This window comes from Hylobates moloch, unplaced genomic scaffold (genome assembly GCF_009828535.3).
Source record: "Hylobates moloch isolate HMO894 unplaced genomic scaffold, HMol_V3 SCAFFOLD_4, whole genome shotgun sequence".
Classification (NCBI taxonomy): domain Eukaryota; kingdom Metazoa; phylum Chordata; class Mammalia; order Primates; family Hylobatidae; genus Hylobates; species Hylobates moloch.
The window spans coordinates 127444219-127460663 of NW_026652279.1; the positions used below are offsets into that span (position 1 = coordinate 127444219).

Below are 16445 nucleotides of genomic sequence, written 5' to 3' on the forward strand. Positions count from 1 at the left end.
GACTGCCCCCAGCCGAACGCCTCTCAGCGTTCAGACGTTCCTTCCCTTTTCTCTGCCACGTCTTTCTGCTGTTCTTCTGCTCTTCTGTTCATCTGCTCATCTAGCCAGGGGCTTGGGATTTATGTGGGTACAGGATAAGGGGGCGCATAGCAGGCCAAAAGGCAACTTTTGGGCGTGAAAGCAGGCGTAACTGTTCTCCTTTAGGGCCGTGGGTTTCCAGGCTTGAGGGTGGGGCTTTTACTGGGGAACCGCCCTCTTCCGCCCAGTATTTCCGTCTGCTGTCCGTTTGAAAACAGATTTAAACTCACGCTTTTAGGCTGCGGGTCAGGTCTTCCTGCTTCACTAGGAAGCCTCCCAGTAGAGGATTGGGTTGTAGTAACGCTGGGGATGAAGGACTGAATAGAGGATCAGGTAAATGGTTTTTGTTTTAAATTTCAGCATAATTACTGTTACGTAAAGTATGACATTACAGTCTCAAAATTTGAAAGGATAAAAATTTACATTGCAGACTTCAATTTTGCGGCTTAATTATATAGTATGTTTTAATTCAGAATAGCTCAAACTTCCAATTCAACTATTTTCATTTTGACTTCTACTATTTAAAATATGATCCTGTATTACAATTATACCTTCTTGGCAAAAATAACAAATCAATGTTAAATTATCTTCTTCCTTGACAACTCCATAAATCATATTATATTACCTCTCCTACTTGAGATGTCAGAGAATCAGTCACTGGACCATTCCAGAGATTCATTTCTATAAACAATATATTTGGATTGATATAAGTCTTTCAGGAGTCAGGTTTTCCCTATACTATTTTCTGTCTGTTATCCCAGAGTTTTCACGAATCTCATATATTTTTGTTTAATTATACCCTCTCTTACAGCTTACTCCTAGGATCCAGTCTTGGATTTTATTTTACATTCAAGACACCTTAAACTAAAAATGCTACCAAAAAGAAACAAAAAAACAAAAAAAAACAAAGATTGGATTCTTGATATTCACAGCACATTGTTGGCTTTCCTGAACTCTTGAAAAAGAAAATGGACATTTCTTAGAAAGAGTCTTTAAACATAAATTTGTGAAGATTTTCTAATGACATAACTGACTTGTTCTTTCCAAAGCAAATGTTTTGTAATAATTTCTATATGATTTTACAGTGATATCACTTCTGCCAACAAGTCTCTCTGTTTCCAGCATTATTCTAGAGAATATGCAGTAACTTCCTTTTCCCTTGAGATACCGTTGGCAGACATTGGAAATCGAAGGCAATTTTTAATTTCAGAACCAATAATAAAAATCATTAATAGCATTGAACAGGTATTAAATGTCAGACACTTTCATAAGTTCTCTTTTTACCTGGATCATCTTATTCAATTATTGGAGCAGTACTATTCAGTAGGTGATATATTATCTCCATTTTACAGATGGAGAAGCTCAGGCACCCAGAGTTTCAGCAACTTTTCAAAAGCTCTTAAGCAGGTAAATTACAAAGTAGGACATTCAAGCCAATCCAATAACCAACAGATTAACTAGTACTTTATGTTTCCTCAAATGAGCAGCGGTCACATCATACAATATCTTGGGATTTTAAAGTTTCTGGTGAAATCTATGAAGGTGAGCATTTGGGTAGAGTTTTGTTATTACTTCACAGAGGTGTTTTGAGGACCAAATAAAATTTATTTGAAATTATATTTTAAACATGGTGCACATTTTATCACCATCAGAACTTTAAATAATAGATCCTTTCATCAAAGCTATCCCTTAGTTTTTGAAATGTCATTATCAAGTTCAGTGTTTTCATTCTACTCATTTTAATCTAAGTTGATTTTTGAACATTTTGAATAGCAAATTGCTTGAAGATATGCACTACTTTCAAAATAGAATTAGATATTTCCTTTTCATTTCCCTGTGAATATCTTCCTATTTCTAAAAATGTAGAATATTGAAATAAAGGTTATTAAAATACATAGCAAAAATCAAAGCAACGTAAAAAAAATTAAAAGGTGTCTGTGAAGGGAATATAGTTATCATTATTATACACAAACTTTAGCTCTAAATCCTGAACCTTTTTATACCCCCACAGTTTCATAAGTGATTTTATATAATGTGGGAAAATATACTAATTTTTAAAGGATACAAAATTTTAAGTCCCTGTATTTTAAAATGAATTTGTCATATGGAACCTACTTTATGAATATTGAGTTACAAAATAAATATTTTACATTTTTACTTTTAGAATGTGCTTAGTGATTTAGCATTCATAAGCCAGTTGTTTATCTACATGGACTGTCATGAAGAATATACTAAGGGGAAGAGCAAAAGTAAGCTTTCTTATGATGCAACTTGACACAAGGCTAAATGTAAACTATATAGTGACATTGTGGGTTACATATCCATTACCTTAACTGTTACTTCTCTATGACAAAAAATACTTAAGAAGCATGATTATATTCATTTTATAGAAATACATGATTTATAGATGTTAAGTAGTGTGCCTAAGCTAAGAACTGAATTCAGGTACGTCTACCTTCAAAGTCATGTTCAGAGTTTTTGGTGTTTGAACGAAGCTTGGAAGCATTACTAGAACTCTGCTGGGGGGAAATAGGGAAAACATAGTATCCAGATAGAGAAACACATTTGCAAAACCTCAAGACATAAGAGACCACCCTTTACTCAGAAATCTGAATACTTCTTTGTATTGGTGGAGTAAGATTAGACTTCCACTCCAGAAATAGATTATGCAAAAGTTCTAAGAATAATAGTTGATGTGGTCAAAAAAGAAGGGAATTCGAATGCAGTGAGTTGGGTATCAGAACCCACAGTGTGTAGAACAGGAAAGGAGATCAAATGAGAGGAGCTTCATAAGTCAAAAGATCACCCAGAGTAGAATAGGGACAGAAATGTTGTTGGATATGAGCTTTGATTAAATATTTCATTCTAAACCATAAGCTTCATGAATGTAATGCTAATCATGTTACCTTTATCTCTATACCTCCAGTACTAGCCATAGTGCTTGAAATTGCAGGCAGATTTCCCATGAAGAAAATGAAATCTTTAAGCTTCAGAGTCTCTTCTTTACACAGATCCCTTCCAAGGCCTTGGGAGGGGCCCCAAGCAATGTGTTCGTAAGTTCATGTGCTCCTGATAAACATCCATCATTTCATAAAATATGTCTTTCTGTAATATTTTATTAAAAACAGACTCCAAAATTATATCAGCTCAGGTTTCTACAAATCTGAATCCATCACTGCTTAAGATGTAGTAGATATTCAGTTAATATTTTGGGATTAATGAAATAATAACAAGGGAATTGAACAACAAGATTTATAAGAGAATTGAGAACTTTAAAACTATCCCTAAAACTTGCGGAATGTATCTTACAGTTGTTCAGTACCTTGCACATATTGCATACATACATAAAATACTTTCCTTAAAAAAAATCACATTTTATATATATGTGTGTGTGTGTGTGTATGTGTATATATATATAGAGAGAGAGAGAGAGAGAGTCTTGCTGTCATCCAGGCTGGAGTGCAGTGGCACAATCATAGCTCACTTCAGCCTGGAACTACTCCTGGGATCAAGTGACCTTCCCATCTCAGCCTCCTCCTGAGAAGCTGGAACTGTAGGTGCATGCCACCACGCTCAGCTAATTGTGGTAGTTTCGGGCAGAGATGGGATCCTGCTATGTTGCCCAGTCTGATATCAAACTCCTGGCCTCAAGCAATTCTCCCACCTCAGCCTCCCAAAGTGCTGAGCTGCCACACCTGGCCTGAAAATATATATTAATGTTTGGAGAAAGTATGTGAGAGGAGTGATAAATAAAAAATAAAGGAACAAATGTTTGAACCACCTCACTCCTCATGAAAGCCTGTATTCTAAAATAAATCAATTAAATGAAACTGAAAATATCGAGCTTTTTTTCATCAAACGATGTGATGGGGCATACATATTTTATTTTCTCTAATAGCTATCAAGAACAGCCTTAAGCATCTCATTCTAATTCCAAAACAGATTTTAGAAGAAAGTGGGTAGCCACCTGGAGAAACAAAACCTTAATACATACAAATTTCAAAATATTTCTATAAAACAAAAGGGTCTATGAAAATTAAGTAAACTAGTAAAAGCATTAGGACGACCTTGAAGCGGTTTTTTAACAAACTAGTAGGCATTCTGGAAATATTCACGAGAAACAGAACCAGGAATTTGAGAGACCTCATATCTGAAAATCTTCACTAAACATTAATTTTTATTTTTTAAATAAAGCAGAAGGAAAGATAAGATAAAGCTCTATGCTTAATCCTATTTGTAATGTTCTTGTTAAGAGAAGCAGCATTAGGCATATTAATGTGTTTGCTTCTCCTCTAATTTATGATTCCCTTCTTTCTTTAATGAGATCTGCTCTACAGCCCATAAAATAATTGTTATGGTAAACTGACTTTTTAAAATTAGCTACACACCAGTTGGTCCAGAAACCTATTCCTCTAGACCATTCATGCACAAAATACCTTTGTGTGAAACCCTTTCCAAATGTGTAATGACTGGAGTTAGTCCAGAAGTTTGCCAGCAGAGTCTCTCTGCGTGACTGTCAGTGGGAACAGCCTTACAATTTCCTTTCCTCAGAAGCGTTGCCGTGAGACGCTGTCATGCGGGCATGCTCAGGCCACTTGCAGGCTGACACTGAAACATACATTCAACCCCACTGCTATTTCCAAAGAATTTGTTTTCTTTAACCTGCAGAGATGCTCCCTGACCTAGCGTCTGGCTGTATGGCAGAGTGTTTGAGGGAGAAACTGTTCAAAGACACTCAGGAGAGCTGGAGGGAAATTTACATGGAAACATGTAGCCTGTCCTTAGCACCACTAGCTCATTGTTTCATACTCTTATGAACTGTTTTTCTCTGTGTGAACTCTGACACTGTGGTTGTTACTCCACCACAGTGACTCCTGATGGAAGAAGGGAGACTGAGCCAGGAGTAGTTGAATCCATCCTGTCCTCAAAGGGGGTTGGGGGAGCAGAGAGGTTTGTAAAATAGCCCAATTCACAAGACATAGATAGAGTGTAGCACTAATAGTATTTCAAAGGAACTGTTTCAAAGTAATGTGGAGAGAAAGGTTTGAGATGGAGCATGTAAGCTCATTTTCCCCTTACTAACACACTCCTTAATCAAAAAGGCTAACAGGGATGAAGACACTCCAAAGCGGTTACTGATTAACATAAATATTTTTGAAGTGGCCCAATTTGTGTTCATGGAAGCATTCCGCATATCTGGAAGAAAAAATGAAGCTTTGTTTTGGAACAATTAATGTCAGTATCTTTTGTAACACTTAAAAACTCTAAGGGAAAATAAACTGGAACCACCAAGGAGGCTTTAACATTACTTATCACATATTGCATTATTCTACTGAATTCTTTCTTTTTTTCTTTTCTTTTTGTTTTCTTTTCTTGAGAGCATGATCATTTATTGTGCAAAAGAAAATTATGAATTCCACTACCAACACTGACAAATAAATATTATTTAAGTCAATTTTACTATTGATATTAGAATTGAGAACACAAGCATTAGTTTATTTACTTAATTCTGCAAATATATTAAGAATCTTCTAAATGCAGGCTTTGTGTGGGGTGCTAGCAATCTAGTAGTGAAGAAAGTTAGTGTACGTTGGAAATTCTCAGCATGCATATACTACTTACTTTCAATAACCTCTCTATATAAGTAGCACTCTGGAACTGATAAAATTTGGCACTACTTTATTATATATTAATTGAATATTTGAAATTAAGAGGCTTGCTCAGTTCCAATAAAAATCTGCGTTAGAATACATTGCCTTAAGGCAAAATTTGACAGTATCATCTAAAACACCGAAAATGTCATCCCAAGAGGACAAGGTCTGAAGCATCAGGGACATCAAAGTATAAATTTACAAAACTAGCTGAATAGGTAAAATAATTGTATACTATAATTTTCAGCATATAATTTCAGCACCTGGCCCATATTCCCTTCAAATACATATGAAAAATATTTGAAAAAGGAGGGCATAGTAACCTTGCATTAATTAAAACCAGGTCCATGACAAAATTTATAATTTTTAACTATACAGAATTTCTATGTGTTTTATAAGATAGATCATCTGATAATACAGCTTTTGAGAGAAGATAATAAACTTTTTCAGCTTAAACTTCCCCCTAAAGGAACATACCTATTCATCTTAAATATAACTTAAACGAATATTGTGACTTATTTTTCAGAAATTTTCTTTATGGCCAATTGCTAGAGAATAAGATGGTTGTGGACGACTAATACAGAGGAACTGCAAATGGAAGAAGCCATACGGGAGAGGAGGAGACGGAGCATAGTCAGGTAGATACTTGCACTGTAGATGTTACAAAGGTAGGAGAGGGTGCACATAGATACCAAAGAGATGGCTAAAGCAAGCAGCAAACCTCACAATGCAACCAGGCACTGTCCAATGACTCTGTCCAGTGGTGGGGAACCGGGGACCAAAACTCTGATCTAGAGCTACATGTTTAAATGTAACAGGTGTGGGAGAATGCAGTCAGATGAAAATGCCAAAAAACATAAATATGAACAATAAATAAGTTAAACTAAACAGACTACAGGCCACAATAGCATCTTGGAAAAGGTTGTGTGTGTGTGTGTGTGTGTGTGTGTGTGTGTGTGTGTGAAGGAGTACAAAAATGGGGCTAAGATGCTAGAGAATTCAGGTGGCCATCAGACTACATCAAATTGCAGTTAACAAATCTGCACATCTGTAGCTGTTCTGAAACTTTTCAATGTCTATGCTTTAGTTAACTTCACTAATTTAAGATTAGATTTGATCCCTACAAGTGAATTGATTTTTTAGAAAATAAGAGAAGGATGAGACATAACAAATAGTTGAATTCCATCTCTTAATAAATGTAATCAAATGATACATTCATAGACAAGCCTTTAACATGTATATTTGCAGAAAAATCAAATGTATTAGCCTTCAGCAGACCCAGCTTAACAAACTGAAAATAGTCATGTTTGTCAATGAAGAAGTCCTGAATCAGTGAATTGCTAAACATTTTCAAAACACATTTACTTCTTTTCTTACTTTACATTACTACTTTTTTTACTTGAGACAGGGTCTGTCACCCAGGCTGCAGTGTGGTGGCGTGATCATGACTCAGTGCATATACATGGCTCGACCTTCTGGGTTCAAGTGATCCTCCCACCTCAGCCTCCTGAGTAGCTTGGACAATAGGCGTGTGCCACCATTTCCAGCTATTTAAAATTTTTTTTGTAGAGATAGGGTCTCAATATGTTGCTCAGGCTGGTTTCAAACCCCTGGGCTCAAGACATTCTCCTGCCTCAGCCTCCCAAAGTCGTGGGATTACAGGCATGAGCCACTGCACCTGGCCCATATTCGCATTAAATGCATATGAAAAATATTTGAAAAAGGAGGGTATTATAAACTTGTATTCATTAAAACCAGGCCCATGACAAAATTTATAACTTTTAAGTATACGAAACTACATGTTTTACAAGATTAATCATCTGAGAATACAACTTTTGAATCGTCTAAAATTTCAGTGATGGTTTTCTTGCAGCTGTAAAAAAAAAAAAAAAATGGCTAGCAATCGGCATAGATTAGGCATACAGGAAAATAGGAAGACCCATCTTCAGATCAAATTGGCGGGCTCCAGAGTTGCATGTGTCTGGATTGGAATATAAATAAGCTTCATTCAGGCTTTCAGAGCTTCAGTTTCCTGGGATTAAAGCTTGTTGAGGGGCTGGAAAGAGGTTTATGAAGACACAAATGATATCATGTGTATTATTACAGTGCCTGGCCCACCTGGCCTGATTTAATCATGAGAGATCCCTTTCTCACTAACCAGGACCTCTGAATATTCACTCATCCACAGCATAGGACTAACCATTCTTCTGGATGGAGGGGGCACCAATCTCTTTTTTGCCACCACCAACCCAGTAATTTTTTTTTTTTGTATTTTGGGCCACCAGTCTCTTATAGGGGGAATCCTACTAGGTCCACCATCCTAGTGATGTTACCTCACTAACCACAAAATCTGCAGCAAGACTGGCCTCTGAAATCCCTCCCTGAGATCTTCTGCAGAAGACTGCCCATAGCTACCTGATCCAAGAACAAATTGGCACTTTAGAGTCCTGTCTGCTTTTTGACCAAGAGAATTACTGATTTTGGCTTCGTATCCTCTGAGCTACCAAAGACAGCCAGTTGCCCAACTAATCTGCAATTGGCTCCAGGTTGTAAGTAGAGCTCCTCTGGGCACATACCTCTGCAACTGAGGAACCGTAGCCTTCCAGAACATCAAGGACCATCTGTAATTTATGAAGAGACATTTGGAACAGGAAGGAGCTGGATGTATCTGCAGAACCTACAGAATTCCAGCAGAACCAAACCCTTTGAAGAAAATTCACCTCACTCCAGACCTTCATTCACAGGTCCAATGGTGGTTGCAGCAGCCTTGGCAGGACTTCAAGCAGAAGCTAACTGCTCAATTTGTCTGGATTACTTGAGAGACCCTGTCACCATCAGATGTGGACAGAACTTCTGTTATTTCTGCATCCAACACCTCTGAGCAGATCTAGATGATGGTTTCTTTTGCCCTGTCTTCATCAATGCCCCAAGGGGCAATTCAGGAGCACTATCCATCTGGGAAAGATGATAGAAATTTCCAAGCTATTCTATGTCACCAAGAACAAGAGGATAAGGTAGGAACAAACATGTTTGTGCAAGAAGTACAACCAGATCTTGACCCTTCCCTGCAAGAAGAACCTATAAGTGCTATGTACCCTGTTCTCTCAGCCCCCTGACTACTGGGGCCACCAGAGGCCCATAGAGAAGGTTGTTTCTCATCACAAGTGATAGAGGTACAAAAACTCATAGCCAACAAAGACAGAAAAAAACATTAGAACTGAGAAGGAAAATGGAAAATCAAAGGTGGAAATTATCCTCTGAATTTAAGCACCTGAAAGGAGTTTCTAGTATGTGAGCAAGAGACAGTGCTTTCAAGGCTAGCAGAGGAAGGAAAGGACATCCAATAGAAACTCCATGCAAGCACAGCAGCATTTTCAGTCCACATTTCCACACTCCACGGTCTACAAAAGGAGGTGGCAGAGAAGTGTGTGATGCCAGAGGTAAAATACCTGGTGGACAGCAAAATTATTTAACACAAGTGTGAAAGCTTGGAAACCTTAGCCCTCTATTCATTCCAGTTAAGGAAAGAAGGATGCCCTCCTCCTCCACAGTTTGTAGCTCTGCAACAAACAAACGAACAACAAAACAAAACACACACATACAAAACGACAACAATAACAAACAAACAAAAAAAACCCGGAAATGTAAAGAAGATGTAACTCTAGAATCTGGAACAGCACATAGTAATCTGCTTGTATCTGAAAATAAAAAATCTACTACTTCTGTGAATAAAAGGTAAAAGTTAATGTTGCTAATTTCATGTTAGTTCTGGGTTCTGAAGGATTTGATTCAAGCAAATATTACTGGATGACAAGCCCAAATGGACCCTGAGGCTTTGTAAGAATTCCTGTCCAGGAAGGGAAAGCGGTCCCTGTCAAGGCAGAACAGACTCTGAATAATTCAGAAGCAAAGTGGTGACTATGGGGCCTGAGGCGCTGTTTCAGTCACTCTTCTGCTAAAGGAAAAGCCAAGAGAAATTGGGATTTATCTGGACTATGAGTTGGGTGAGCTATCCTTTTACTACTTGAACGACAGAACTCACATCTATTCTTTCACATATCAATGTCTTTAAGTATTTAAAAGCCTTATTTCTAAATTGAAATCAAAATCTATTACAATCTGCAGTAACAGGCTATGAAGGGTCAACTGTGACATTGCTTTATTTTTATGTGCTTTATGGGCAGTTGGTAGAATATTATATAACTATCAGTGCAACTAGCAACCTTATAAAAAATACTTCTATAGCTTTTAGACATAGCACCTCAACAGAGGTGTTGCTATTAAAATGAAATGAAAAAAAAGGGAAAGAGTTATTGTGGGAACTTACAGAGATGTGGGAATTAACTAAACTATTTCTGGAATTTTAAGATTAGACTGTAAGAAAAAGTAATTTCTCAGTTGCAATAAATACATTTTGTGTGCATTTAACAAACACAAAAACAAAACTTCAAAAACTTAAATAGTAGATCATAAAGTTCAATTGGATGTAATAACCAGTATTCAGTTTTAAAGACAATGAAATATTGCATATATAATATATAAAAATAATACACAGAAAGAGTCATAGAGTGTACCACATTTAATATTTCATGAGACTCATTTCAATTGTGCAATTGGACATGTATGGTGAATCACAATATAATATGTACTTTTTATTTTGTGGTGAGGTCAAAGTAGATTTTTTTTTTCTTTTTTTTTTTTTATTATACTTCAGGGTTTTAGGGTACATGTGCACAATGTGCAGGTTTGTTACATATGTATCCATGTGCCATGTTGATTTCCTGCACTCATTAACTCGTCATTTAGCATTAGATGTATCTCCTAATGCTGTCCCTCCCCCCTCCCCCCACAAAGTAGATATTAACTGGCCTAGAAATGGAAGTGGGGAAGCTGTGAACATATTTTTTTCCATATATTCATTTTCAGGCTACATCTTAGGATATTTTTCTTTATTCAACTGTCCTATGAAACATGCTTTTTATCTGATTTCATTTAAATAAAACATTGAGACAGAAATATGAAAAAATGGTTTTTTTACATGTGTGCACCTCTAGAGGTGATTTTGCCAAACTAATATCCTTTCAAGCCTTACCTTCTAAAGTTCCAACTTATAATGTTCAGAAAATTAAATCTCAATGAAAATGTTGATATTATCAAAAGCATGCATATTATTGATTTTTACTTTATAATTTTACTAAACTTTAAAACTTCTAACACACACAAATACACCATCATTACAATTTTAAAACAGCTTTAAAAGTAGAATTCAAATAAGTCAGCTTTTTCTTTACTTTATCTGCTTCAGGCAATGAGGAATTTGCTGTGTCTCAGTGAGACATTTGAAATTTCTCTTATTTAAATTGTTTCAACTTCAAAGCATTTAAAATACAAATCCATCTTTCTTGACAGTCTCAATGTCAAAAAGTTATCAAGGGAAAAAAATCCACCTTCGGTTTAATAAAATTACACTTTTATACAAAAGATATTGTCGTAATCTACAGCCAAACTAAACTCTATAAACAATCAGAACAATACTGAATTCAAATGACTCTATTTATAGAAAATCATAAGAAAATAAGGACTATTAAAAACTCCAAAGAGACATAGAATCAAGAAGACTTGACTCACAGTTAACAATGCAGCCCACAGAACTGCTGGATGAAACCACAAAAGCTATGGGAATATGAGAAGAGAGATGGACAATTCTGGCTTCTTTCTCTCTCTGATGGAATGAAAGTATCACTGCACACAGTTTACTCATTTGGGGTCTCAGTTCCTTCCTGAGAAAATATAACTTGGGGCCAGGCGCCATGGCTCATGCCTGTAATCCCAGCACTTTGGGAGACCGAGGCCGGTGGATCACCTGAGGTCAGGAGTTTGAGACCAGTGTGCCCAACGTGACGAAACCCCATCTCTACTAAAAATACAAAAAATTAGCCTGGTGTGGTGGCGGGTGCTTGTAATCCCAGCTACTTGGGAGGCTGAGGTAGGAAACTTGTTTGAACCTGGGAGACAGAGGTTGCAGTGAGCCAAGATGGCGCCGTTGCACTCAAGCCTGGAGAACAAGAGCAAGACGTCTCAAAAAAAAAAAAAGTAACTTGGAAAACTCACTTGATGTTTACTTGCAATCTAGATAAAGAAAACAACTGGATGAAAAGTAAGCTTTATTTCTAGTTTAAATATTATCACTAGCTAACATTTAGTAAGTGGTGTGATTTTCTTGAGCCAGACTGTTGAACTTAAAACCTGATGGCTGTATGACATTAGACAAATTACTTAAATTGTCTCAACCTCAGTTTTCTTATCTGTAAAGTGGGAAAATAGTCCCACTTCAAAAGGTTGTTGTGAGACATCAATTAATTAGCAGATATAAGCCACTTAATACAGTATCTGGCACATATAAATTGATTTGCTATTATTGTTATTATTTGCTTAATTTTTAAATCTTTACATCCTGACTTCCCAATGAAATTGTCAAGATTAGTGAGCCAGTCTGTTTGAGCATTGTCTCATTAGGAAGAAAGAGTTTCTAGGTAAATACAAGACCCGTAGAAGCATTAATCACACTTTGGTACTTTTATAAACACTCTTATAGAAACACTATAAAACTACATTAATGATAATAATATCATCTATTAATAATCCTTAAAATTGAACTTACTCATGTAGGTTCTGATATATAGGAACTTTGAGGAAAAAATATATCAGAAAAATATGCAAAAAACAAAAAAGTTGTTTTCTGTATTTGCTTCTTCTCTATTTCTTTTGAACTTTGACATCACAAACACAACTACACAAAAGCTTTCCTAAGCAGAAATGGCTTTTTTCCCTGCCAAGACAGTAGACAGAAATCAAATTTACAGTTCCTGGCTGTTTGCTATATTGAGAAGAGGGAGCTTTTCAACACTCACCTTGCCAACCAAACTCTCAACCAGACACACAAGTCTCTCTGATCTGTTTTGTCTTGTTTTGTTTTGTTTTCTTAATTCACATCCTGCTGTGGTTTGAATGTGTCCCCCAAAGTTTATGAGTTGGAAACTTAATACTCAAAGCAATAGTGTGGAGAGGTGGGACCTGTAAGAGGTGATTAGGTCATGAGAGCTCCACCCTCATGAATGGATGAATGCCTTTATTGCAGCAGAAGGTTAGTTCTCACAGGAGTGGGCTCCTAATAAAAGCATAAGTTCAGCTCCCTTCTCCCACCTCTCTCTTTCAGGAGCTTGCACTCTCTTGCCTTTCTGCCTTGCACCATGGGAGGACACAGCAAGAAGCTCTCACCAGATGCTAGACCCTCAACCTTGGACTTCTCAGCCTCCAGAACTATGAGAAATAAATTTCTGTTTATAGTAAATTGCCCAGTCTCAAATATTATGTGACAGCAGCACAAAACAGACTAAGATGCTCCTTTAACATAAACCACAGGGTTCCTATGGAAAACAGGCAACATGGAATGTTTCAGGCATTGTAATCATTGAAGGAAAGGAGAAACAAAAGGAGAGATTGTGCTGAAGTGAATAGAGCATATACTGTGACAGGAATCTCACAATCTTACCAACTTTGAGATCAGTTAAGGGTCTTGTCTGAAGATCAGATAAGGGTCTTGAGATCAGGAAAGGGTCCTGTAGAGAGCTTCTCTATGGTACATTTCAAATCTGAAATTTTGGATTCAGGTGAAGTAGTTAAAGATCTGAGTTCTAATCCACTGTGTCACTTTGATTATGTAGTGTACAATGCCTTAAATGCATATTTTCTCATTTAGTGTAACAGAAACACCATTAAGAGAGATGTCTTTGATAATCTCCAGTATGGAGGCACATAATTGAAAGTTCCAAAAGGTTGAATAACTTATGAATAGTGAACAACAAGTTAGAGTTTGAATGCATTTCTTTGGAATTTAGAGCCTGTGTTTTTATACTGTCACACTACCTCTTATATATGCTTATTCATTGAATATAAGTTGTATTATTTTCCCCACTGATATCTATTACAAGTTTGCATAAAAAGATTTTCTTTTATAATTAGGGGAGCTAAATAAACTCTATAAATTTAACAAATATTTTCTGAATGATAATATGGTGGGCACTATACACTGTATTGGAGTACAACAGTAAACAAAAAAATATGTTACCCAAGTTTATGGTTGAGAGGGAGACCCATTATTTTAAAGAAGTGTAAAAATATGTCCAATTAATGCTTCCCTATCTTTTCATTGTAAATTATCAGGATTTAACTTTCACCATGTGCCAAGCTATTGTGCTGGATGCTTTTATACATTATTTCATTTAATCCCATTCTAGGAATCAATTTTGTTTTTATTTTACAAAAGAGGAAACGTGCCTAACTAGTATATGCTTGTATCAATTTATTCTCCCTACAGCATTGAATAAAAATGACTTATTTTATTATATCTTCTTTAATATTCATTAGTTTCCTTAGAAACTGCTAATTTGATAGATTAAAAACTGTTTCTAACTGTTTTCATTAGGATTTTTATCTTAATGAGGTTGGAAACCTGTTGATATATCAGCAAATATTTATTAGGCAGCTATTATTTACCAAGTAATACACATGGCATAGAGGATAAAAGAAAATAAAGTTGGTTTTTTTTTAATGAGAAAGTAAAAGAAAGTTTATAAGTCTCACAGGTGAAGGTAAATAGCCCCATTTTATTCATGGCCTAGTATTATCTCTTTGGTCACAGGGGTACACTTGGTTAATGTCCACATGGAAAGGAAAAGACATTCTGTATCAATGATACTATTGCTTCTTTTTAAAAATAAAGATTCTGTATTGTAAAATTGACTATTATTTGCCTCTTTGTGTAGGTTTTTCTGTTCAGCTTTTTCTATCTTCTACATGCTAAAGAATAAAATCTAATGTGGCTTACAATTCAAAAGAAAATAATGATTTTTAAGGTGAGATAAATGTGTATTGTGATAGTAGTATTTATAATTTATCTGCACAAATAATTACTAATCTAAATATGTAGTTCATTTTAATGTACTTTAAAATATGTCTATTGTTTTTGCTAAGATACATTAACCACCTTGGATTTGTAATGTTGCATAAAGGCTGTTAGTTACTATCAAAAAATTAGAATAGAACCAAAACCACGTTTCTGATGTCTCAGCTTTCATTCTATTTTCTTTTAGCCAGATCATACTGTCTTCCCAATCTCTCACTTGACAGCAAGTGAAATTGCCCTAGGCTAGGAACATCACAGTATGAAAGTGAGATGTCATGATAAAGACACCTAATTTTCATTGCACCCATATGGCATATTCATTTTTCCTAGTCTCTTTTTGGGTTGGAAAATCACCTATTTCATTATATCCCATTGATTTTGCTTGTTTGTTTAAAACTGTACCAACTGTCAGAATTGAGGCTATGCCTGTTTGTCCATGATAGTTGTTTTGCATGATTAGTCAAAGACTATGTGTTGGTGGAATAACCATAAGATGTTGATTGTTCACTTATTAGAAAGTCTTAAGTTTAGTGATTGCTGGATTGCTACATAAGCTTATTATGCTCAGGGATCTGGATTAGTACCTTGATGATTCCCTGGGCATTTTTCTCATCAAAACCAGACAGCTGCATCCAATCAAGATATTGGTAAAAACACAAAGTAGTCCCAGAAGTCCCCAGAAGACTTTCCTTTCTATGTCTTTGGCTAGAACTTTGTTACCTACATGCTCCTGTATAAAAGACATGTCTCATCTTCAGAGTGATTAAAGAATACTTGTTCCATCTCTGAACAAAAGCAGTGTGATAGCAATAAGGAAAATGTTGGAGAAAAGCTTTTGTACAAAAATCCGGGGATATCTGATAAAAATATTTTAAAAGTAAAGAGACTTATCAAATATAATCAGTTTTTAAATCACATTAAAAACAAAAGTAGAAATCATAAGTTAATTTTAATTCAGAGTGAATCAGTCATGTGAATACATAATTTTATTAGAAATACCATACATTAGACACATATAACGATATGGTTTGGCTGCGTCTCCACCAAAATCTCATCTTGAATTCTTACATGTTGTGGGAGGGACCTGGTAGGAGGTAATTGAATCATGGGAGCAGTTTTTTCTCATGCTGTTCTCATAATGGTGGGTGAGACTCATGAGATCTGATGGTTTTATATGGGGGAGTTTCCCTGCACAAGCTCTCTCACTTTTTTAACCTGCTGCCATCCATGTAAGACAGGACTTGCTCCTCCTTGCCTTCTGCTATGATTCTGAGGCCTCCCCAGACACATGGAAGTGTAAGTCCATTAAACCTCTTTTTCTTCCTAGTCTCGGGTGTGTCTTTATCAGCCATGTGAAAATGGACTAATACTTAAATTAGTACTAGCAGAGTGGGGCATTGTTGAAAAAATTCCTGAAAACATGAAAGCAACTTTGGATCTGGGTAACAGGCAGATGCTGGAACAGTTTAGAGGACTCAGAAGAAGACAGGAAAATGTGATAATGTTTGAAACTTCCTAAAGACTTGTTGAATAGCTTTGAATAAAATGCTGATAGTGATATAGACAATAAAATCCAGGCTGACGTGGTCACAGATGGAAGTGAGGAACTTGTTGGGAACTGGAGTGAAGGTGACTGTTGCTATGTTTTAGCAAAGAGACTGGTGGCATTTTGCCCCTGGCCTAGAGATTTGTGAAACTTTGAACTTGAGAGACATGAGTTAGGGTATCTGTCAGAAGAAATTTCTAAGCAG

At 36.1% G+C, this 16445-nt stretch overlaps 1 long non-coding RNA gene across 4 annotated transcripts; it reads left to right on the plus strand.

The window, feature by feature from the left end:
• The first annotated feature begins 208 nt into the window (after positions 1-208).
• Positions 209-14448, plus strand: LOC116466440 (uncharacterized). 4 transcript variants are annotated; one of them, XR_009213396.1, is made up of 5 exons: positions 209-411; positions 1431-1485; positions 3005-3131; positions 6256-6397; positions 12946-14448. It is a non-coding gene; the product is annotated as an uncharacterized LOC116466440 (long non-coding RNA). The 4 variants fall into 4 exon arrangements; XR_009213395.1 differs by having other exon boundaries at positions 6256-6367; XR_009213397.1 differs by lacking the exon at positions 1431-1485 and having other exon boundaries at positions 6256-6367.
• Positions 14449-16445: the final 1997 nt, after the last annotated feature.